The 23,132-nt window shown below is 52.4% G+C and overlaps 1 long non-coding RNA gene and 1 pseudogene across 2 annotated transcripts in view; one reads left to right on the top strand and one right to left on the bottom strand.

The window, feature by feature from the left end:
* Positions 1-23,132, bottom strand: part of LOC309621667 — a 311,127-nt gene that overhangs the window by 230,758 nt on the left and 57,237 nt on the right. The window lies entirely within an intron of this gene.
* On the top strand, positions 916-4,346 carry LOC309621666 (thimet oligopeptidase-like; annotated as a pseudogene). The gene is made up of 6 exons: positions 916-1,057; positions 1,258-1,633; positions 1,713-1,908; positions 3,081-3,201; positions 3,838-3,976; positions 4,191-4,346. The product of its transcript is annotated as a thimet oligopeptidase-like (transcript).

Here is a 23,132-nt window from a genome sequence, read left to right on the forward strand (position 1 = left end):
TAGAGAACCCCCAGGGAAAGGAGAGACGTCTGTACCTCCCTCTCTCTCCCTCTGCCTCCGTATCTCCTTCTGGCTCTCTCCCTCTCCTTCTGGGGTGATGCCCGATGAGCTCAGATTCGCAGATGTTCCCCCCATCCCCTCTCTGTGCCTTGCGTGGGGCCTGGGCCTTCTCACTGTGGCCCGGGAACAGCCTCGACATTCAGACATCGGTTCCTGCAAGGACACTTGCGTTTGGTCCATACCGCATGTGGCTGCAGTCTGTGCTTCTCCCGTTTAGCATCTTCAGTAGATGGGGGCTGTGCATGAGCCCTTCATCTTCCCCGCAGACACCACTGGTGCTTGCTCGGCCTCGCGGGTGATGTCCACGGGGGACAGACCTGTGTCCCCACCTTCTTGGGCTGCAGACAGGCCACGTTGGTCCTGTGGTGACTGGGGGCTCCCAGGAGAACCCCACCGCAGACCCAGAGAGGTGGCCCCAGAGAAGGTGGCGTACGCCTGGGGCCAGGCCTCACCAGCCAACCACGGGGCACCTGCAGCAACAGGTCTCTCGCCGTCCAGGGGCTGGCTGTTCGGGCGCCGTGGGGATGAGCTGCTGTCTGCACGGCAGCCAAGTTTGTATTGTTGAGCCCGGGGAGGCCCCTGGGTGGCTCCTGGAGAGCCTGGTCACATTTCTTCCTGCCCTTGGCCTTAGAGCTCATCATGGTTCACGCCGTTTCTGGTTCCAAAAGGACCTGTGTTCATAAAGACCACATGTTAGGACAGCACCAAAGTGTCTAGAAATCCAGGCCAGGAGGAGGAGGGAGGGGGTTTGGCTGTGCCCGCCAGTGGCCTGAGAGCCCTCCCACCCACAGAGACCTGGCCCGGGGCCTGTGGGGAGGGCGTGGCCCACGGTCCCCAGCGCTGGCTGTCTCTGGGTTCCAGGAGAACTGCGCGATCCTCGGGGAGCTGGTAAGGCTGCAGGCTCAGAAGTCCCGCCTGCTGGGATTCAGCACGCGTGCCGACTCTGTGCTGGAGATGAACATGGCCAAGACCAGCCAGGTGGTGGCCACTTTCCTAGGTAACCCCGCCTCCCCGAGTCCCAGTGGGGACGGGGGTCAGGTGGACCTTGACTGGACGTGGTGCTGCCTGAGACCCCACTGTGTCAGCCCTTGGGGGTCGCCTTCCCCAACCCTTCATTCTGCCTCGAGGGGCGTGGGGTGGGGGGCGGCTGGGCGGCTGCCACAGGGACATAGCTGAGCCTCTCCCCTCCGCCCGCAGATGAGCTGGCCCAGAAGCTGAAGCCCCTCGGGGAGCAGGAGCGGCCGTGATCCTGGAGCTAAAGAAGGCTGAGTGCCAGAGGCGGGGCCTGCACTTTGACGGGCCCATCAACGTCTAGGACCTGCGCTACTACATGAACCAGGGGGAGGAGACGCGCTACCACGTGGACCAGTACCTGCTCAATGAGTCCTTCCCCATGCAGGTGGTCACGCGCAGGCGGCTGGGCATCTCCCAGGAGCTGCTGGGGCTGACCTTCGACCTGGAGGAAGGCGCCAACATGCGTCACGAAGATGAAGATGTGAGGCTCTACACGGTCCGGGACGCGGCCTCGGGCAAGGTCATCCATCAGCAAGTTCTACCTGGACCTCTACCCTCGGTGCATGCGTGGGGGAACCTGTCGGCCGTGGGCCGGGGCTCCTCTGTGGTAGCGGGGCCTCACCCGCGTCCCTCCCCAGGGAAGGGAAGTCCGGGCACATGGCCTGCTTTGGCCTGCAGCCGGGCTGCCTGCAGCAGGACGGGAGGCGCCAGATTGCCATCGCGGCCATGGTGGCCAACTTCACCAAGCCTACGCCCAACCCGCCCTCCCTGTTCCAGCATGATGAGCTGGAGACCTACTTCCATGAGTTCTGGCAAGCGATGCACCAGCTCCGCTCCCAGGAGGGTGCGGGCGAGGGGCTGAAGGCAGGGGGCGGGGAGGGCCCGGGCTCTCCCGTGGTCCTCAGGCAGGCCCTCGCCACGGGATTCTTCCGCTGATGTCACCCCGCACGAGGAGACGCCCTCGGTGTCAGTTTCCATCACCAAACCCCACGCACTGGGCGCGTAAACAACGGAAGTGGATGTCCTCGAGACTCTGGAGGCTGGAAGTCCCAGATCAAGGAGTCAGGACTGGTTCCCTGCAATGTTAAATACAGGTATTCAAGAGTTGCCTTTAAAAAAGACAAAATAGAAGAAAGGAACGTTGCATGCAAGGCTGGTGACAGGCGGTGATGAGAACCAGAGATTAGGCTCTGGGGCCGGGAGCACCACGCCCTGTGAGGCCCTGGGGCTGCTGCCAGTCTCGGTGGAGGCTCAGCAAGTCCCAGTGACTTCCCAATGTGGGGGGGGGGTCCCCAGATGAGCGTCTGGGCCCAGGACCCAGTGCTCGTTCAGTCTTCCTGCAGTCAGCCCTTCGTCCTGAGAGCGATGCTCTCACAGACTGCAACCGGAGCGCGTGGGGACACTTTACTGAGCTGTGCAGCCGTCACTACTGCCCTGTTCTGGAACATTTCCCTCACCCCAAAAAGGTCCCTCACGCCCTTAGTTATCATTCCCTCCCCTCCCCTGTCCCTGACAACCAGGAACCCACTCTGACTCTGTGGATCTACCTGTTCTGGACGTTTCCCCTCAGTGGGGTCACACCCTGTGTGTCCTTCTGTGTCTGACTTCTCTCGCTGAGCACCGTGTTCTCACGGTGCATCCACGTGGCAGCGAGTGGCAGGGCTTCACACCTTTGCGTGGTCGAGGGCCGGAAAAAAGACAAACGAAAAGAAGGGCACGTTGCCTGCGACTCTGGTGACAGCCGGGGATGAGAACCAGAGGGTAGGCTCTGGGGCCGGGAGCGCCGCGCCCTGTGAAGCCCTGGCGCTGCTGCCAGTCTCGGCGGGGCACGAGCAGCGCCGTCCCCCAGGAGCTGCTGGACAAGCTCATCAAGTCCCGGCTGGCCAACCCCCGTGCGGCCGGGCCGAGGGAAAGGAAAGGGGCTCCCGGACCGCCCGGCTGGAAAGCGCGGCCTGGACACAGTGCCAGCGCCCCCGTCTCCTTCCTCCCGCCCTCCAGGCCTCTTCAACCTGCGCCAGATCGTCCTGGCCAAGGTGGACCAGGCCCTGCACACGCAGACGCCCTCGGACCCGGCCTAGGACAATGCCCGCCTCTGCCAGGAGATCCTCGGGGTCCCAGCCACGCCAGGTAGCCAAGCGCACGCCGGGCCCACCTTAGCGGTCGGTTGGCGGCTACTGCCCAGGTCAAGAGGATCCTCTGGTGGTGTGTGAAGGGGGACCGACTGACGGGCTCTGGTCGAGGCTCGCTGACCTCTGGCCTCTTCCTGCCTGGGTTCCTGGGCTGGTCCCTCCAGCTGTGGCCCGCGGAGTCCGAGGGTGGGCTGGGCGTATCTGCACGTGCTTTCTGGAGAGCCTGGAAGAGGCAGGAGAGGGCTTCATACCCTGGACGGAACGCGTCGACGAGGTTTGCCCGAGCGTGTCGGTGCGGAGACGCAGTTCACTCCCTCGTGAGCGCTTTAACCCGCGCTCTCCCCGTGCTGGAGGGCGAGCCCTGACTCATCCCTCGGAGCCTCGGGCAGCTGTCCCTGTAAGAGGCTTAGGGGTGAACCCTCGTGAGCTTCAGCAGAAAGTCGGCAAAGATTGATTTGTGTCCCTCCACTGAGTTGCCCGCAAGGTCCCCGTTTTCTAGAAGTGTTGGGCCAATACTCCCTCTAGTGGCAGGGGACTCAGACAGGGCTGCTTTGAGGCCCCAAGCTCTGGGCTCTGGGGAAGGGGCACGGAGCGGCCAGGGGACCGGGCAGGAGCCTCTCCGCGTGTGTCCCAGGGACCCACCTGCCTGCGACCTTCGGCCACCTGGCAGGAAGCTACGACGCCCAGTCCTATGGCTACCTGTGCAGCGAGGTGTACTCCGCGGACACGGTCCACACACTCGTTTCAAGCAGGAGGGCGTCCTGAGTGGCAAGGTGAGAGGCCGGCCTGCCGTGCAGACCAACACGGAGGTCCTTGGGCCTGGGCCTAGATGCTTTTGCCGCCCGCCTGGGCCTGCCAGGCTCTGAGGGCCCTGCCCAGAACCCCCTGCTCCCCTGCCCTTTGTTGAGTCACAGCAGAGGTGGCCACACCCACACCCTCCGTGAAGGGGGTGCTCCACCCTCCTGCAGCCCTGCCCCCTCTCCTCAGGTTGCCATGGACTACAGAAGCTGCATTCTGAGGCCAGGGGGCTCCGAGGATGCCAAGGGCATGGTGAAGCTCTTCCTGGGTTGTGACCCCATGCAGGACGCCTTCCTCCTGAGCAAAGGGCTGCAGGTTGAGGGCTGCAAGCCGCCGGCCTGCTGACGGCACGGGGTTTTGCCCCCCCAGGCGGGCCGGGTGCCTTAGCGCCCCGTCGGGGCGGGGGAGGGGCCGTGTGTCCTCCCAGCCCCCGAGTCCCCGGCGGCCGGCCTAGGCCAAAAGTCTCCACCTGGAAGTGTCTGGAAAGCCTGGCATCAAGGCTCCCCCTTGTTGCACTAATGCAATCCCTTCCTGGGGAGCTTTCCTGGTAACAAAACGGTTCTTTGAAAACGCAGCCATTAATAAAAAAGACTCTACTCCTGGTCTCTGCCTGCCGTCCCTTCCACCACAGGAGTGGCATGGGGGCCGTCACACTGGGGGGAGTTCTGACCTTGGTCGGGGATCAGCCCTGGGGCCGTGGTGACGCGTCTGGGTCACTGGGAGACGGCTGAGCTGTGGGGTGAGTTCAGACGGGGATGGTGCCCCGCACCCCGACCGGGCAGGCTCTCCAGTGAGGGGGTGTCAGTTTCCTGCCGGCCTCTCGCCCGTCTCTGTTTGGCATCTCGGGGGCTGTGACTGGCTGGAGCTGGTTCTGGCGGTGGGCACAGCTGCGGGAAGCCCGGCTGTGGCTGTCCCTGTCCCCGTGTCCTGTCCTCCTGCTCACGGCCGGCCGGCTGGCTCCCTCTGGTCATCGGCAGCTGCTGAAGTCTGGACCACAGCAAGGGGCCGCCTTCCTGGGTCCTAGCAATTCTTCCCAAAGGCCTTAGGGATGTGTTTTGGTGGCAGTAGGAATTCAGAGAGGGTGCTGCACCACTGGAGCGGTAGGGTGGCTCTGGACCGTCCCGTGTGTCCTTCCCTGGCCTTTGAGCTCCTTGGGAGCCCTCCCTCCACAAAGGACGCCAGGCAGCGGAACGAGGGCGCGGGCGGCGCCCCGACCTTCTCCCCGTGGCCCAGGCGGGCAGGCCGTGCCACGCTCTGTCCTCTCCTCAGCCTGCCCGCCCGTTCTGTTGTTATTTTACCGAAGAGGACACAGACATTCAGAGAGGCTAGGGTCCATGCCTGAGGTCTCATATCCAGTAAGTGTCAGAGCCGGGGTTTGAACCCAGACAGCCTGTCCCGGAGACCGCGCCCTTACCTCTACACAAACCACCTCCTGGTTCCCTTTATTAGCACAAGACTCATTTCCCTGACAAGCCCAGGCCCCATAAAGGCAACCCTGCCTCCCCCACGTGACCAGCCCTTGCCAACTACTCACCCCAGTGGCAGAGGGACGAGCCACACAGGGGACCCGCCCACCTTGGCCATGGGGACACAGACACCCACTCACACCCAGAAGGACCTCCTCTTTACCTTAGGCCACACGCCCATGCCGAAGGAGCTGCTGTCTGCCAGCTGGTGCAGGTACAGTTCTGTCCTGGAAACAGAGAAGGGACCAGAAGTAAAGGAGGACCCACCCACACCAGTGGCCTGGCAGGGCAGGTGGGCATCATGGCACGGGGCTCCACAGAGTGCCCCAGGTGGCCCCGGGGTCTGCCTCAGGCCCTGGCCCTGCCTCCCGAATATTCCTCACTTGCTGCCCTCAATGGGCCCTTCTTAAGTGAAGGCCTTCCAGAAGCTTCCTTACTCCTCAGTTACCCTGCTCTGAAAACTGGGAGTTTCCTCCCTAATCTGCCCTCTCTCCAAAGGGTAAGGTGCCCCTCTGGCCTTAGCCAGGAGGCTCAGGACAGGTTGGGCCTGCCCTTCAGACGGGGGTGGAAGGCAGGAGACAAATGATGGGGGACGCAGAGGCAAATTGAAAATTATCACCCCTCGCCTGGGGTGAGCACTCCCTGGAGCTTCACTAGATAGAACCTTACTCATTCGTTCAACAGATGAGGAAACCAAGGCTCAGAGACAGGGAGCCACATGTCCAAGAATTCCCAGGAGTCAGCGAGGGGCAGAGATGACTCCCTGGGCCACCTCCCCCAGAAGGCCCTCCCAGATGAGTCTTGTGGCTTCTCTGCTGTTCCACCTGGTGCCTCCTCGCCCTGAGCTACCTCAGGTGCACCCAAGGCTCTCACAGAGTTTAGGAGCTTCTGGAAGATTTGGGGTCTGCTGTTCCTTGCCCACCTCCCACGCTGCTGTCAGAACCTGTACCAAAATGTCACCGTCACAGCAGACACCCACCACCACCCCCCAGCGTGTATAAAGAGCCATATGTGAATTATCTCACTTAATCCTGTAAGGTCAGCAGTCAAGGTACTATTTCCACTTTACAGAGGAAGAAACGGAGGTTCAGAGCAGGTGACACCTGGCCAGGTTCACCCAGCCCAGGAGCAGTACCAGGCAGCAAGAATCAGAGGCCAGATTCCTAACCACTGGGCTCCACTGCCTCTCACCTCTGGGCAGAGGCAGGGCTGGGGCCCTGGAGAGCGGAGGCCCTTTGTCTCACTGCCCTCGGCTGTCCCTGCTCAGCCCAGTCGCTCACCTGAGAGCCAGGTCCAATCCGGATAGCATCTGGGAGAAAACCTCGAAACTGCCTTCCCCTTCCAGCTGCCGGGCCACGTGGCTCTTCTCCAACAGCATCGTCTGCCAGGGGAGAGGACAGGCGCCGGTCAGCACGAGGCCCCGCTAGGCTGCCCGCACACCCCCACCAACCCCCAGGCCCACTCTTCGAGGCAGCACCTCAGGCCCCAACTTGGCTGGACGCCTCCAAATCAAAACGTGCCAGGCCTTTGTCTCACTGATTCAGCGTCCACGCAGGCAATCAACGAATGCAACGGGCTCATTCCGATGAAGGAATCCAAGGGTACTAACAATTAACCCAGAGCCGCCCTCCAACACACTCTTATGCAACCGAAGCCCTTAATAACTTGACCCACATGGTGATGCACGGTAGACTTTCAGGGCCGGGACAGAAAGGGATTTATCGTGCACCAGCGAGTCTGGGTATTCTCCTAGCTCCGCATACAAACAACCCTTCTAATAACCTAATCCTGTTTTCTGTTCAAACAGAATGTTGGTGGGGGCGGGGGGGGGGGGAAGGGGAGGAGCCAGGTGATTTCAGAGAGAGGAACAAACAGGCCATGTGCCTGTCACACACGGGCGGCCGCAGAAGGCCAGCGAGCGCCTGTTTAATTTCAGCTTACGCTTTTAAGACCCAGCTAATGAGCGGCTGAATTATGTATCTACTCATGAATATTTCATCCCTGTGATACTCCGAGGCACAGACGAGCTGGCCTGCTCCGGGAGGAGATGTCTGGGCACTGAGTGAGGTGGGGAGGAGCTGGCCTTGGCCTGGGGAGCGATGACCATTTAGACACATTCCAGGGTCCCAGCTGGAGGCGTGGGCCCTGCTGAGTGGGGCTGAGGCTACTGCAGCCCCAAAGAGCCCCCTCTCCCTCCCATCCAGAGGCCTCACCTGGAGCTGGGCGGCCGTGACTCGGCCTGTGGCGTTCAAGTCCAGTGACATCACCATGGAGCACCGGGTGGCACGGCGGCTGTGGCCGGTGAACACGGAGCCAAAGGCCCGGAGGACAGTGAAGGTGGCTCGAATCTTCTCCACTGGTGGGGCACAGACAGGGCATCACCCGTGGCCCGGGTGCTGCCACCCCCACCTCTCACAGGACCCCATTCTGGCCCCAGGCCCCAGCAGGGGCCCCTCCACTCCCCCAACTCAGCTCTAAGCCACACCTCTTCCGCTGCTGGGCTGGCCCTGTGCTGCAAGCAGGGGCGCGGGGTGAGCAAGAGTGAGCCCAGAAGGGGAGATACACACACCTAGGATTGGTACGATCTGAGTGACAAGGGCTGCCCTAGGGCCTCCTGGGCCTGGTGGAGTCTAGGAGGAGGGCAGAGCATTAACATTCTTGGACCTGCTCTCGGGGAACGCCCATCACAGCCAGCTCAAAAAGCCCAGCAGTCCCAAGCTTTTTAACATAACTATTTAACAAGCACCCACTATGTGCTAGGCACCTGGATACAGCCTAGCCTGACTCCCACTCCCCCAACACACACTTTCAGCAGATCTACATTCTGGGAGGGCCTCTCCTTGCTGTATCCCCAGCTCCTCACAGGGCTCTAACCTGGGCCAGGTGCAGAACAGGTGATCAATAAAGCATTGGAATAAGCCCAGTGGAGAAGCAGGATAGTACAATGGTTAAACAAGCTTGAATATGGCCTCTCCCCGTTGTTAGTCACCTGATTTGGAGCGAATAAATTAACCTCCCTGTGCCTCAGATACCCCATCTATAAGATGGGGGTAATAATAGTACTTACTTACCTCATGTGGTTGCCACAAAGACTAAAAGATTTAATAATGTAAAGTGCTCAGAACATGCTCCAAATGTGGTGGTGTTAGTATTGTTTGTTATTATTAGAAAAGCAATACTGCCTGGGCCATATATTCTCAGCAGGGGGAATACTGCCCCCAAGAGGGCAGAAACTGATTCTTGAGGATGGGGGCAGTTTTCCTTTCTTATGTATAGAATAGAGCACAGATACACACACACACACACACATGTCTGTGTGTGTCTGTATATATATACACACATACACACACACTGCATAAACAAATATATGGTGAATCTATGGCATTAACTTTTCACGGTGGGAGACGATTAGGAGAAAGAACAACTAAAAAGGCTCCTCAGAGGGGCAACAATACATTGAGGACACTGGCCCAGGGGTAACAGCTCTGGAGCCAAACTGTCTGTGTTTGAATCTCGGTGCTAGGATGTATGAGCTGTGTGGCCTTGGGCAAGCTGGTTAACCTCCCTGCGTTTTAATGGCCTCATCTATAAAATTCAAATAATAATAATGTCTACCTTATAGGGATGTTTTAAATAATAAATAAGTTAACCTGCTTGGAATAGAGCCTGGCGCGTAAGTCCTCAGCAAGCATTTACCACGATCCCCATCAATATTGTAATTATTATCACCAACTGACACTATTTTTTATTGAAGTATAGTTGATTTACAGTGTTGAAACTCTTTCTTTAATGCCCAGCTCAAACATCATTTCCTCAAGGAAGCCCCCCGGCCCCTTCTCTGTGCTCCCTCCGCCTCTCCCCTCCCCAGCTCGGCCAGCAAGCGGTGCAGAGCATTGGAGTCTGGCACAGATGTGCAGCTGAGTCTCCCTTCCGGCTGTCAGTGCCTCCTTGTCTTTGTTTTTACTTATCGGGTCCTCTGCACAGTCCAGTGGGCTGTGCGCTGCACAAGGACACCACACCTAAGGGCACAGCATTTATATCAGATAGCCATAGGCCTGTATACTTATTAGGATGATGGCCCAGAACGTGGTGGTCAAGTGTTTGGTTCTAACAATGTCAATGCGTGACGACGGTTCCACATGTGGCAGTGAGTGTCTTAGGCAAGGAGTACCTGTTTCTAATTCACACAAAAGTACCCAACAGACTAGGGGTGGCCCTGCCCAGAAGCCAGCACAGGGTCTGCACACAGGTGCTCAGTGAACGCTAGCTGAGCAGATATAAGAAAGAGCCGCCCAGCACCCCCTCTGACTCTCCCTTCCCTTCCCCCACGCCACCGCCCCCACCACGTCCCAGCTGCACGTCACCTGGAGACCACTGTACCTGAGACCCTGCCATCCACACTGCCTGCCATCCCCACCAGGTGCTCCAGGACCTGCTCGCAGCAGGTGGTCTTGCCAGCACCGCTCTGGCCCAGGGCCACGATGCTCTGGTCCCTCTGCTGGCTCAGCAGAGCCCAGTACGCCCGCTGGGCCAGGGAGCCAACGTGGGCGGGTAGGCCATCCCAGCAGCTCCTGGGCACCTGCAGGAAGAGCGCCGGCATCAGCCTTCCCACCCGGCCGGGGCCCAGGGAGCACTCCACAATGCTCCAACCCGGCCTCAGGCCCAGATCCACGTCCATGCCTCCCATCCTACTCCAGCCTTGTCAGAGACGTCGTGCATTTTTCTGGGGAGAGCCCAGCCTGGAGATCTAGTCCTGCCACTGGCTCGCTGTGAGTCCTTGGGCAGCCTTGGACCCTGCTCTGAGCCTGGCCTCTTCTTCAGCCAATGAGAGGCTTGAACTAAAGCTGCATTAGCTCATGGGGCTCATCTCACTTGCTACACAAAGGACTGGATCGTACCTGTCTGAAATGAAGCAGGTGGATAAAATGGCTCAATTGATGAGTGACGTCTGCCATGGAAACAGAATGGGGCATGGGGGAATTGGCGGTACGTGTGCTATGTATTTGCTATAACAGATTTAGATACCGGAAGCCCCTTTGACTTCATTCATTCATCCATCCATACATTCATTCACTCAGTAAAAAAAAAAAAAAATTCATTGAGTGTCTACTACATAGCAGGCACTAACCCAGGCACTGGGGGCACAACACTACTCAAGGCGAATAAAGGAAATCTCTGCCAACCGTGAGGAGATATCATTATACACCTATTAAGATGGCTAAAAAACCGGTTTTTAATTTTTTTTGACACACTACCAAGTTCTGGTTAAGATGCAGAGCAAGTGGAATTCTCCCACAATGCTACACAATACAGCCACTCTGGAGAACAGCTTGGCAGCCTCTTTTACAGTGATACGTACACTCGTCATCCAACTGAGCAACCCCACTCCTAGGTATTTACCCAAGAGAAATGGACATTTGTGTTCACCAAAAAACCCTCTGTCACTGGTTATATTGAGTAGGTATTCAAAATCATCAACAACCTAGAAACAACCCAAATGTCCCTCAACTAAAGAACTAAGATAACCAACCACCCTGGTTTTAGCACTGAAAGTCCCATGTCCCAGAAAAACCATTCCCTCCCACGGAAACCAGGACAACTGGTCCCCCTCCGAACAGATAAACAAAGCTGTGCAATAAAATACAATAGAATAAAAGAACTAACGGCTCACAGCTGCAACAATATGGGTGAATCTCAAATGCGCTGTGCATTGTGATAAGTGGAAGAAGCCGATTCCAAAGGTTACACGCAGTACAATCCCATTTATATGACTTTTCAGAAAAGGCACAACTAGGGAAAAGGGACAAAAGAACAGATTAGTGGCTGCCCAGGGCGGGACATGGGGGAGGGGATGACCACAAGGGTATGGAGAACTTTTGGGGGTGATGGGAACTGTCCTGTAATTGATGGCAGAGACAGTTTCACAACTATACGTGTTTGTCAAAAACTTACAGAAGTGAACACTAAAAAGGGTGACATTAACTGTATGTAAATTATACCTTAATAAACCTGACTTAAGACAAAAAAAGCCCTGCCTGTAGAGCTTGCTTTCCTTTGGGAGAAGACAGATGATAAAAAACCAACTAATTAAATTATACTCAACGGGAGTCATTTGAAAGCCATGAGCTTGGATGAGATCACCAAGGAAGTGGGCGTTTAAAGAGGGAGACAGAAGAGGTGTAGGGATGGGGCACCCAGACTTGGAGAGATCAGGGACCAGCAAAGGAGGCTGAGAGGGAGGGCCAGCGGGACAGAAGGAAAACCAGGAGAGCGGAATTCCTGAGCTGCGGAAGGGAGTGATGGCAGGAGGAGGGAAGGACCAGCCCCTGAAGTGCTGCTGAGGGTCAAGTCAGAGGAGGCCGGAGAATTGTCCACTGGGCTTGGCAGCATGGAGGTCACTGTGACCTTGACAAATGTCTGCTTAGCGTGGTTTTCAGGGAGAACGGAAGAGGGCGGTGGAGGTAGTGAGGGCAGTAGAAAGGCACCAAAGGGAGCAGGGAAACGGGCCTGGCTGGAGGAGGACCTTGGAAGCCCAGGATGCTAAGCGGGTGACAAGTGGGCTAGCATCCACCCTCCCAGTGGCTTGGCAGGACCAGGGGCACAAACTCCGGTGTGGCGGCCCTCCCCCTCCCCGAACCCCCAGCCTGGGGCTAAGGAGCACCCCCAGTGCACTGTTGGCCTTTCCTACCCCGAGGCCCCCAGGAACAGCAATGAGTCCCCATCCTGACACAAATCAAAAGGCTCACAGACCTACTAGAGAATGGACCTGAGGATATGGGGAGGGGGAAGGGTAAGATGTGACAAAGTGAGACAGTGGCATGGACATATATACACTATCAAACGTCAAACAGAGAGCTAGTGGGAAGCAGCCGCAGAGCACAGGGAGATCAGCTTGGTGATTTGTGACAAAGTGAGACAGTGGCATGGACATATATACACTATCAAACGTCAAACAGAGAGCTAGTGGGAAGCAGCCGCAGAGCACAGGGAGATCAGCTTGGTGCTTTGTGACCACCTAGAGGGGTGGGATAGGGAGGGTGGGAGGGAGGGAGATGCAAGAGGGAAGAGATATGGGAACATACGTATATGTATAACTGATTCACTTTGTTACACAGCAGAAACTAACACACCATTGTAAAGCAAGTATACTCCAATAAAGATGTTAAAATAAATAAATAAATAAAAAAGGCTCAGCAGGACCCCAAACCTGGCAAAGTAGGACAAGCCGCCACACTGGCTGGACACAGCCTAAGGGAACGCAGCGGGCAGGGGGTCCTGAGGTCCGAGCCTCGGAGCCACCTGCCGCTTTGGAAACATAAAGTTCAAGGGCCAGGCTATCCCAATCGTCAGCCTTCTCAGGCCTGCAGGGGAACAGGGAGGATTCTGCAGACCCAGGCCCCACAGTCACACACAGGTACCCCCTGCATGCTTGCACACGGGCATGCTCAAGGGCACACGCACCCAACAGCTGCAGAGGCCTCTGCACACAGGTGTGCCCATCTACACCCCACGCAGTCACAGCACACTCACCCCAAAAGAGGCCTGCACCCCCAGGCACGCACCCAGCTCCCAGCCACCCGGCAAGCCCAGACCCCCAGTGAGAGAGGCCCCCAGCCCTGCCTGGAGCCCTCCTAGCCCATCTTCAAGGAGGCCTCAGTCCCAGCCTCACCGCAGGTCTCTGCTCCCACCTGGTGGCCATTTGAGGAACCAGAGGGGACTCAGCCAAAGACAGAAGGAAGCTGTGGGTGTGGGAGGCAGCGTGACTTGAGGGGGACCCACGCCCACCGCAGGGTTACAGGGGCTTAGGGGGATCACGGGACTCAAGTTCCTCCTACCAGGTTGGGTCCCAATCCCCGCACTTTTAGGCTCTTTGACCCAGGCCGTGTAGCAGACGCCGCAATCGAGGACAGTCACGGTCGAGAGAACTGGGCTTGCGGAGAGACCTGTGACAAACACCCCTCCCAGGGGCCCCTAAGGAACCAGAGCAGGCTCTCGGGGCCTTGGGCTGCAGTAACAGAAGCACAGCCTGCCTGGCAACGGAGGGGAGAGTGCAGCGTCGCCCTTCCAGGCTAATGAGAACCTACTGTATAGCACAGGGAACTCTACTCAATGCTCTGTGGTGACCTAAATGGGAAGGAAATCCAAAAAAGAGGGGATATATGTATATGTATAGCTGATTCACTTTGCTGTACAGCAGAACTACGCTCAAATAAAATTAATTTTTTAAAAAAGGTGCCTTTTGTTATGTTAATGAGGTGACTTTTGGAAAGCCAAATATATATGAGATGACCAAATATATATATATATATATATATAATATTTTTTTTTCCTTTCTAGATTACCAGTTTATTATAAAAAGATCTAACTCAGGAACAGCCATATGGAAGAGACGCACAGGGCAAGGTATGGGGAAAGGGGTGCAAAGCTTCCATGCTGTCCCACCTGGCACCTCCCTGGGTACACCAATCCAGAAGCTCTCCAAACTCCATTCTTTTTTTTTTTTTTTTTTAATAATTTTGAAGAACTTTTTTTTTAAATTATTTATTTATTTATTTATTTTAGTTGTGTTGGGTCTTCGTTTCTGTGCAAGGGCTTTCTCTAGTTGTGGCAAGCGGGGGCCACTCTTCATCGCGATGCGCGGGTCTCTCACCATCGCGGCCTCTCTTGTTGCGGAGCACAGGCTCCAGACGCGCAGGCTCAGCAGTTGTGGCTCACGGGCCCACTTGCTCCGTGTCATGTGGCATCTTCCCAGACCAGGGCTCGAGCCCGCGTCCCCTGCATTGGCAGGCAGACTCTCAACCACTGCGCCACCAGGGAAGCCCCAAACTCCATTCTTTTAATTTCACTGAAGCTTCGTTATGTAGACAGGATTAACTGATTCAACCTCAAGCCCCTCTCCCCTTCAAGGGGGTGGGGGGGAGGGTGGAAGAGACTGAAAGTTCCAATCCTCTAATTCTGGTTGGTTCCCCTGGCAACCAGCCCCTTCCTTAGGGGCTTTCCAAAAGTCACCTCATTAACACAAACTCAGGTGTGGTTGAAAGGGTTTTGTTATGAATATCAAAAGACACTCCTATCTGGAAATTCCACGGGGTTTAGAAGTTTTGTGCCAGGAATGAGGGACAAAGACCAAATATATATTTTATTATACCTACTGCCTAATACTAAATCTTACTGCTAATAAGGTAAGTACAATTAAAACGATAGTGAAATACCATTTTCACCTATCCAATTGGCCACATGGAAAAGTTTGATATTACTCTGTGTTGGTGAGGATACTGGGGAACAGGCAATCTCATACACTGCTAGCTAGTGCAAGTATGAAGGGCAGCATCTGCTGAAATTTTCAATGCATATTTCCTTTAATCCAGCAAGTCCACTTTTGTGGGCAATTCAGAACCCTCTCTAGAATAAGGGTCAGCAAATTTTTTTTTTCCAAAAAGGGCGAAAATGTAAATATTTTAAGGTTTGGGCCACGTGGGAGATGGCCAAATATATATTTTTGGTCCGAATGACCAAATATGTATTTTTCTTCATAAATCACAATATTGCACCCAGCTCAATAAAAATCTCCAAATGCTTTGCACATCAGCTGGCTTTGACAAGTCTTCACCTCTCCCCCCACCCCCTTCCTCTCTCCCTAAATCATGCTCTGAGTGTTTCTTGAAGAAATAGAAAAATCTTGGCTCCTCCAGCACATTGCCTCTCCACTCTCCATATTTGTGGTTGCCTCACTGACCCAGGTTGGCCACACGTCCCTTGCCAGCCACCTTACAGCCTGGTGAGATCCTGGACCTCCCAGATGGGCCTCCTGGCCTAGGGATGACCAGTAATATTTCTCTCAAATGCTAGCATCTACTGATCTGTAGTTGGGGACTGCCTGGAGTGTTGTATTGAGAAGGATCCTGAGCTATGGCTGAACTAGCAAGAAAGTGTGTGGTGATTGACTAGCAATGTCTGCCATGGGCGCAGGAATGGTTCGGAGTGGTGCCTGTGCCAAGTATTTGCCATTTCCAGCCTGGGGCTTCCCCTGCCACAGTGAGGCAAGAGGCTGGTCAGTCTTTTGCTGGGAGGCTCCCCTGACTGCTCCACCACAGGGCTGTCTTTCTACCCCTGCTCCCTTGCTACCTGGAGTTTTGCTGTCTAATACGGCAGCCACTAGCCACATGGGGCTATTTCAATTTAAATGAATTAAAATTAAATTAAAACCTCAGGGGCTTCCCTGGTGGCACAGTGGTTAAGAATCCGCCTGTCAATGCAGGGGACACGGGTTTAAGCCCTGGTCCGGGAAGATCCCACATGCCTCGGAGCAACTAAGCCCGTGCACTACAACTACTGAGCCTGCGCTCTAGAGCCGGTGAGCCACAACTACTGAAGCCCACGCACCACAACTACTGAAGCCCGCGTGCTACAGCCCATGCTCTGCAACAAGAGAAGCTACCACAGTGAGAAGCCCTCACACCACAACGAAGAGCAGCCCCCGCTCGCCGCAACTAGAGAAAACCCGTGCACAGCAACGAAGACTCAACGCAGCCAAAAATAAATAAATAAATAAATAATTTAAAAAAACACACACGTAAGATGATTTTTTTTAAAAAAGATCTGTATGTAGAACACTGAGCACCTAAGGGCTCGATTATGGGCTGTTATCATTCAAACGGGACTGATACAGAACTTTTCAAAGCTTCTGCTTCTGAGGTTTACACGTGCTGCTATGCGTAAGCCGGAAACTGATCATCACCATCTTTACATCACTTTGTGAAGTCATAACAATGGTGTTATGCATCTAGGGTTTTACAGGCAGTCCCAATTTCACATATTTAACACATTCTCCTGCCAAGAACCAAATACTTTATTTCAAAAATAAAATTACACTTCAGAACATAATATGGTAACCAGAGCCGAACCTAAGCTCCCACAATAACAACCAGAAAACTGGACAAAGTATATGAAGTAACTGTTTTCAGACACAGAAGGGGCTAGAGTCCCTGAAAGAAGGGAAGCAAACTAGGAGGACCCCAGGCTGCGTCAGCTCTTCGCCTGGAGGCACTTTCTGAAATGTGGTGCTGGGAGGGGGACCCAAGCAGACCATGGTGGTCCTGCCGAGGCAAAGGCACCAGGAGTTCACGGAAGACGAGGTGCCTGGAAACACCAGAAAAATAAATGAAATGAAGAGCTATATAGCTATTATAAGCCAGTGGTGATGACAACTTACTAGGATATACTCAATCCAAAAGAAGACTGGAGAAGAAAAAAGCAACAAGGAAACAAATAATACATACGAGATTTAAATCCAACTAAATTGGTAATTATTCAAGTGTAAATGGTCTAAATAGTCTAATTACAAGGCAGAGGTCAGAGAATAGACATACCATGCAAACACTAATATCAAGAAAGCTCGAGTGATTATAACAATATTAGACAAAGTAGACGTCAGAACAAATATATTATTACCAGGACAGACTTCTCATCATGATAAAAGTGGTAGATTCATCAAGATGACATAACAATCATAATGTGTGTGTACTGGGAATTCCCTGGCGGTAAGTGGTTAGGGGTCCATGCTTCCACTGCAGGGGGCACAGGTTCAATCTCTGGTCGGGGGACTAAGATCCCGCAAGCTGCATGGTACGACCAAAAAACAAAAAAATACCGTGTGTACCTATCACAGGAGATGCAACAATGCCTCTCCTAGGCACTTACCAAAGAGAAATGACAGCATTTGTTCACAACAAGACTTGATGAAAAATATCCATAGCAGCTTTACTCATAATTTCCCTGAACTGGAAACAACCCGATGTCCATGAAAAGTGAAGTGTGTTAATAAGTCCATACATTGGAATACTATTCAGCAATAAAAGAAACAAAAACCCCAACACAAGCAACATGATAATGAACCTCAAGGAAGAACATGGTGCTGAGGCAAAGGGGCCAGACCCAAAAGAGTGCATAGGATTTGATTCTATTGATAGGATGTTCTAGAAAAGGCAAATATAATCTATTGTGACTGGAAGCAGAAGCAGATCAGTGTTTGCCTGGGGCTGGGTGGGATGAGCTATTTAGAAACGGGCCCAGAGTGTACTTTTTAAAGTGATGGAAATGGTCCATATATGGATCGTGGTAACAGGTACGCGGGTGCACACTTTTGTCAAAACTCAAACTCTATACTTAAATTGGATGTATTTTATTGTGAGTGTTTTATACCTCAATAAAATTGCTTTTTAAAAGAACAAAAGCATACAGCATATTTATCAGTAAACAAAGAAAAATTAAGTAACAACTGGATCCTTAGACATGTGGTATCTCAAGAGAAGGAAATCAGGCATATTCTGAAAGAGATAAGCTAAAAAGTAACACTAGAAGAAAAGGGCCCAAATCAATGTTCCCAATAAGCTATCCTATTTCAAGTTCTCTTCCATCACCAATTCTGAACCCACTTCTTGGTTTAAAAGTAGAAGCCACAAAACAAACCTAATTTCAATCTTCTGAAATAGTCATAGATTATATGGTAAGCAAATGAATTCTGAAAGAGCAAACTTTGAAGACAATGAATTAAAAAATAAAATCAAAGCAGTGAAATATTTCCAGTAAGGAAAAAAAAAAAGATTTCTTTGGAGAGTAAGTGCCTCTTACAAGGGAAGAAAGAATATGTGCTTCTTGAAGAAGCTGTCCTAGTTGCTCTCACTGTGTTCTACTGTTATAAACAGTCTCTTTGAGGGACTAAAGCAATTCTCTCTGCCCCCACCTCCATCCACACTTTGCTGGGATTTCTCTTGGAAACCACCAAATCACAAGAATCTTCTCTGTTCATCAGCGAGCAGAGTTGGGACAAAGCTCTGAACTCTAAGGCTGACCTAAAAGCATCACGCAGAACACAGAGCGGGTGTGACAATACTCTTCAGCAGACGGCCCACTGTGCAAAGCAAGCAAGTCACCTTAATTCCGAGATGCATGAACACAGTCATCGCCCTACACCCTCAGGCTCTTGCCTGAGCCTTTCTTTCACCTTCTGACCCCAGCTGAACCCAAGCACATGGTACCCTGCAAGCCCCTGTGCCTCCCACCCGCTTTTGTACCACAGCACAATTCACTGCAAATCTATCCTCCCATCTTCAGATGACTTCTCACCACCTCCACTGCTGGCCGCTGGTCCCAAAGCCGGGATCATCTCTTGCTGAGCGCTGCAGCATCTCCTGCTTCTTGCTTCCACAGCACCGAGACGATGCTGCATGAGCACTTGAGTCAGGGTGTGCCGCCCCAGTGCTCAAACTTTCCTGTGCCCCATCCCAGGACCAGTAAAAGTGGAGATCCTCGTGATTGCCTAAAAAGCCTCGCCAACCACCCCCCACCTGTCTCGCGGTCCCTCGCACTCAGCCCCTTGGCTGCAGCCACCTTGCTCTTCCTCCACCACGTGGTTCCAGTCTTAGGGTCTCTGCCCTGCTGAGCCCTCTGCCTGGACCCACTTCCCCCCAGTACACAGGGGCTCAGCCCTCACACCTCCCCAGGACGCTGTTCAACCGTCCCTTTATAAGTGGTGCCTTCTCCAAACACCCTTTTGAAACTGCCGCACATACCGGCAAGCCCTGCCCCCCTCTGGCCTCTACAATTCTCCACAACATTTACTACTGTGCGGACAGTGTGTATTCGTTGGTCTGTCTCCCGCCCCCCCCCCCAACCCCCCGGTAGAATGTTAGCTCCAGGGACTTCCCTGGTGGTCCAGTGGCTAAGTGCAGGGGGGCCCGGGTTCGATCCCTGGTCAGGGCACTAGATCCCACATGCCACAACTAAGAGTTCGCATGCTGCAACTAAAAGATCCCACGTGCCACAACTAAGACCCAGCGCAGCCAAATAAATAATTAAATAAGTATATTAAACAAAGAATGTCAGCTCCATAGGGGCACCCATAGCAGTACTACTCACGGATGCATGGTACACAGTGAAAGTCACTGAACGAATGACGGAATTTTTAGTAGATTTCAAACAAAGCCCGAGAACCACCTCATAGCATATCTCTACATTTCCTGGTCTTGACTTTGACTAGAAGTAGGAATACTAAAATAAATCAAAAATAATGTATAAAACCCTCAGAAAAGGTATCTCCCAAAGAGCTAAAACCAGGGGATATTAATGACAGTGCACTGCCACCTGGAATTTCAGGCGTTTGGGGCTCCTAAAGTCCTAAACCCGCCCAATCATCCCTCTACTGTCAGTTCAAAAAGCTGACGGTCAACTTTTCCAGTAGAGGTGATGTTTCCTGGGTCCTTAGAACTCTCTAGGAATATATATTAAGACCCCAGCTTTGCTAATATTGCTAGAGCATGTAGCATTTTCCCTTAATTATGTGGACCCAGGCAACGAGACAGCTACAAAGTTGAGTCAGTTGCAGATGTTGGCTGATTGGCTAGACTTTCCTTTTGGCTAAGAGTGGTTTCCCCACACTTGCCGTGGGATCTAAACTCATGGCGCTGAAACATCACCAGTAGCCCCTTCCAAGAATTTCGGAGACTTCTGGGCAGTAGTAAACACTCCTTACAGCTGTCTGATACTGGCATGCCAGAGGTCTGTGGGTTTCACATCCATCCTTTTGCAGAGTGAGCTGGTGGCAGGTGGAAAGTCCTCTGTGGCCTGACGCTGTTCTAGTCTCCCCTATGTGCTGTTTTGTTTAATAAGACATTTCCAGTGGAGCACTTAATATATATTAGATTCTCAAAGTCTCATTCAACAAAGCACATAAAGCAGAGACCTGTGCACTGCCCCCAAATTCTGGATTTTAGTATCATGATATATTAACTAGGAATTGTATAGTTTATATGCTTTTTTAAAAAACAAACTCCAGCACTACTTACAATAGCCAAGACATGGAAGCAGCCTAAATGTCCGTCCACAGATGAATGGATAAAGATGATGTGGTATATATCAATATATACACAATGGTATATTATGCAGCCATGAAAAAGAATGAAATAATGCCATTTGCAGCAACATGGACGGACCTAGAGATGATCATACTAAGTGAAGTGAGTCAGACAGAGAAAGACAAATATTACATGGTATCACTTATACATGGAATCTAAAAAAATGATACAAATGAACTGATTTACAAAACAGAAATAGACTCACAGACATAGAAAACAAACTTATGGCTACCGAAGGAGAAACGTGGGGAGGGATAAATTAGGAGTTTGGGATTAACAGATACACACCATTATATATAAAATAGATAAACACAAGGACCTACTGTATGGCACAGGGAACTACATTCAGTATCTTGTAATAACCTATAATGGAAAAGAATCTGAAAAAGAATATATATATGTATAACTGAATCACTTTGCTGTACACCTGAAACTAACACAACATTCTATCAACTATACTTCAATTAAAAAAAAACCCAGGGCTTCCCTGGTGGCGCAGTGGTTGAGAATCTGCCTGCCAATGCAGGGGACACGGGTTCGAGCCCTGGTCTGGGAAGATCCCACATGCCGCGGAGCAACTAGGCCCGTGAGCCACAACTACTGAGCCTGCGCGTCTGGAGCCTGTGCTCCGCAACAAGAGAGGCCGCGAGAGTGAGAGGCCGGCGCACCGCGATGAAGAGTGGCCCCCGCTTGCCGCAACTGGAGAAAAGCCCTCGCGTAGAAACAAAGACCCAACACAGCCAAAAATAAATATAAATAAATAAATTTAAAGAAAAAAATTAAAAAAAAAAAAACCCGAGGCGTGCTCATTTCCCCACTAACTTTTCCTGGTGACAGACGGAAAATAGCAGTTGTGAAGTGCCTACCTCCTATTCAGGCTCTGCTTTTTGGGGGATGGGCAAACTTGGTCACATTATTTTAACTAGCATAGAAAATACTAGTGCTGTGTTTAGTACACAGGTGGCCATCACTGTCTTAAACCAATAGTAATTCCCATCAACCACGGGCTCAGAAGAGCTCAGGGAAAATTAAATAGCAACCACCTACAAGATCAGAGAGAGAGTTGCCAGCCGGCAGATCAGGGGTCTGGTGGTCACATGCCAGGGTTCCTATAGTTCTAGTGATTAGCAGATGTTAAAGGACTGTGCCATTCCAGCAGAAGTGTAGCTCTTCTGAATTTTTCTGGGAAGAGATAATCATGGCTGATCTTAGAACCTGAATGATGTCTTGTAAGAGGAAAACCGGCCCAAATAAACTGGTTTAAAATAAACGAACAAAAAAGACAACGAAATTTCTCATAGGACTGGTTTAAGCCTTTTTACTCTCTTTGAAAGCTGCCACAATTTTCTCAGATGTCCCCAGTTTTCAGAGCCGCAGAGGCTGCGTGGCAGGGCAGGTGGCGTCTCCAACCTGGGGCGCCAATACCCAGGCTTGTGGGAGCCAACACAGATAAGGAGTCAGCCCAAAGGACTGCCTACCAGTGGGGTTTGGACTCACAGCCTTTCCCTCTTCTTCAGTGTCTTTCCTCTCTAGGCGGCATTTCTGTCTAGAGATGCAAGTTGAAAGTGCAGAATCTGTGTCCATCATTTCTGTGGGTTCCTCACCACCCGTTGCCTGTGGCTGCCTGGCCTCTTCAATTGAAAATCCAATCAGCTGTGCTTAGCCAAGTGTTTACCTCTGCTGTTTGAAAGTTTAAATGGATCTTTAACTCTTTCCCTCACTAGAAGTCTCCACAAAGCCATGGATAATTGATGCAGGGTTGAATGGGGCCTCAGGTTTTCTTCTCTTTTGGGGCTGGTGGCTCTCAGCTGGAGGAAGTTTTACACGTCAGACAGGGTGGGACGGCGGCCATCTGTGACTGTCAATCAGGGAGGCTGTTTGTCTGGGGAAGGCCCTGCACAGGGACACAAACAAACTCTTCCAAACAAAGGTGGAAACAAAAGAGAAAACAAAGCCTGAAGGGGGGTTCCCAGGTTAAGATTTCCCTCTCTATGACCACAAGCAAAAGGGCTCGATGTTCTATCATTTAACTCTGCTCTTCAAGTCAGAAGTTGCACAGAGGTTAAGTATTTGCAGATTTTAGCCACCTACCATGTTTTGAAGCACAAAGCACTTCGAGCAATAATTTTATAATCATAAAATAGGCTGGTAACTTTGTTCCTTGAAACTGACAAAAAAGTAAACCTAAAATGTTTTCCTCTGTGTCGCTTATTTTTTTTTTCAGTACTTCTGTGGTCCTGTATTTTGCATATAATTACCAAATTAAAAAAAGAGGTCTCTATGTCATGTCTGTGTCCATCTTTCTTTCTACAGGCCTGCTTAGAAAATCCTTTTAAAAAGAACTTTGGGGCTTCCCTGGTGGCGCAGTGGTTGAGACTCTGCCTGCTAATGCAGGGGACACGGGTTCGAGCCCTGCTCTGGGAAGATCCCGCATGCCGCAGAGCAACTAGGCCCGTGAGCCACAACTACTGAGCCTGCGCGTCTGGAGCCTGTGCTCCGCAACGAAAGGCCACGATAGTGAGGCCCACGCACCGCGATGAAGAGTGGCCCCCACTTGCCGCAGCTAGAGGAAGCCCTCGCACAGAAACGAAGACCCAACACAGCCAAAAATAAATAAATAAATAAATAAATAATAATTTAAAAAAAAAGAACTTTGTAAGGTAGCAATTTCTGTCTTTCCAATGTATCCTTTTTATAATGAAACATACTTTTTTTTTCAAAGTCCATGGCAAGTATATTTCTTATGCCTTAGC

The sequence above is a fragment of the Balaenoptera borealis genome, assembly GCF_965194805.1.
Source record: "Balaenoptera borealis genome assembly, contig: HAP1_SCAFFOLD_801, whole genome shotgun sequence".
NCBI classification, from domain to species: Eukaryota; Metazoa; Chordata; class Mammalia; order Artiodactyla; family Balaenopteridae; genus Balaenoptera; species Balaenoptera borealis.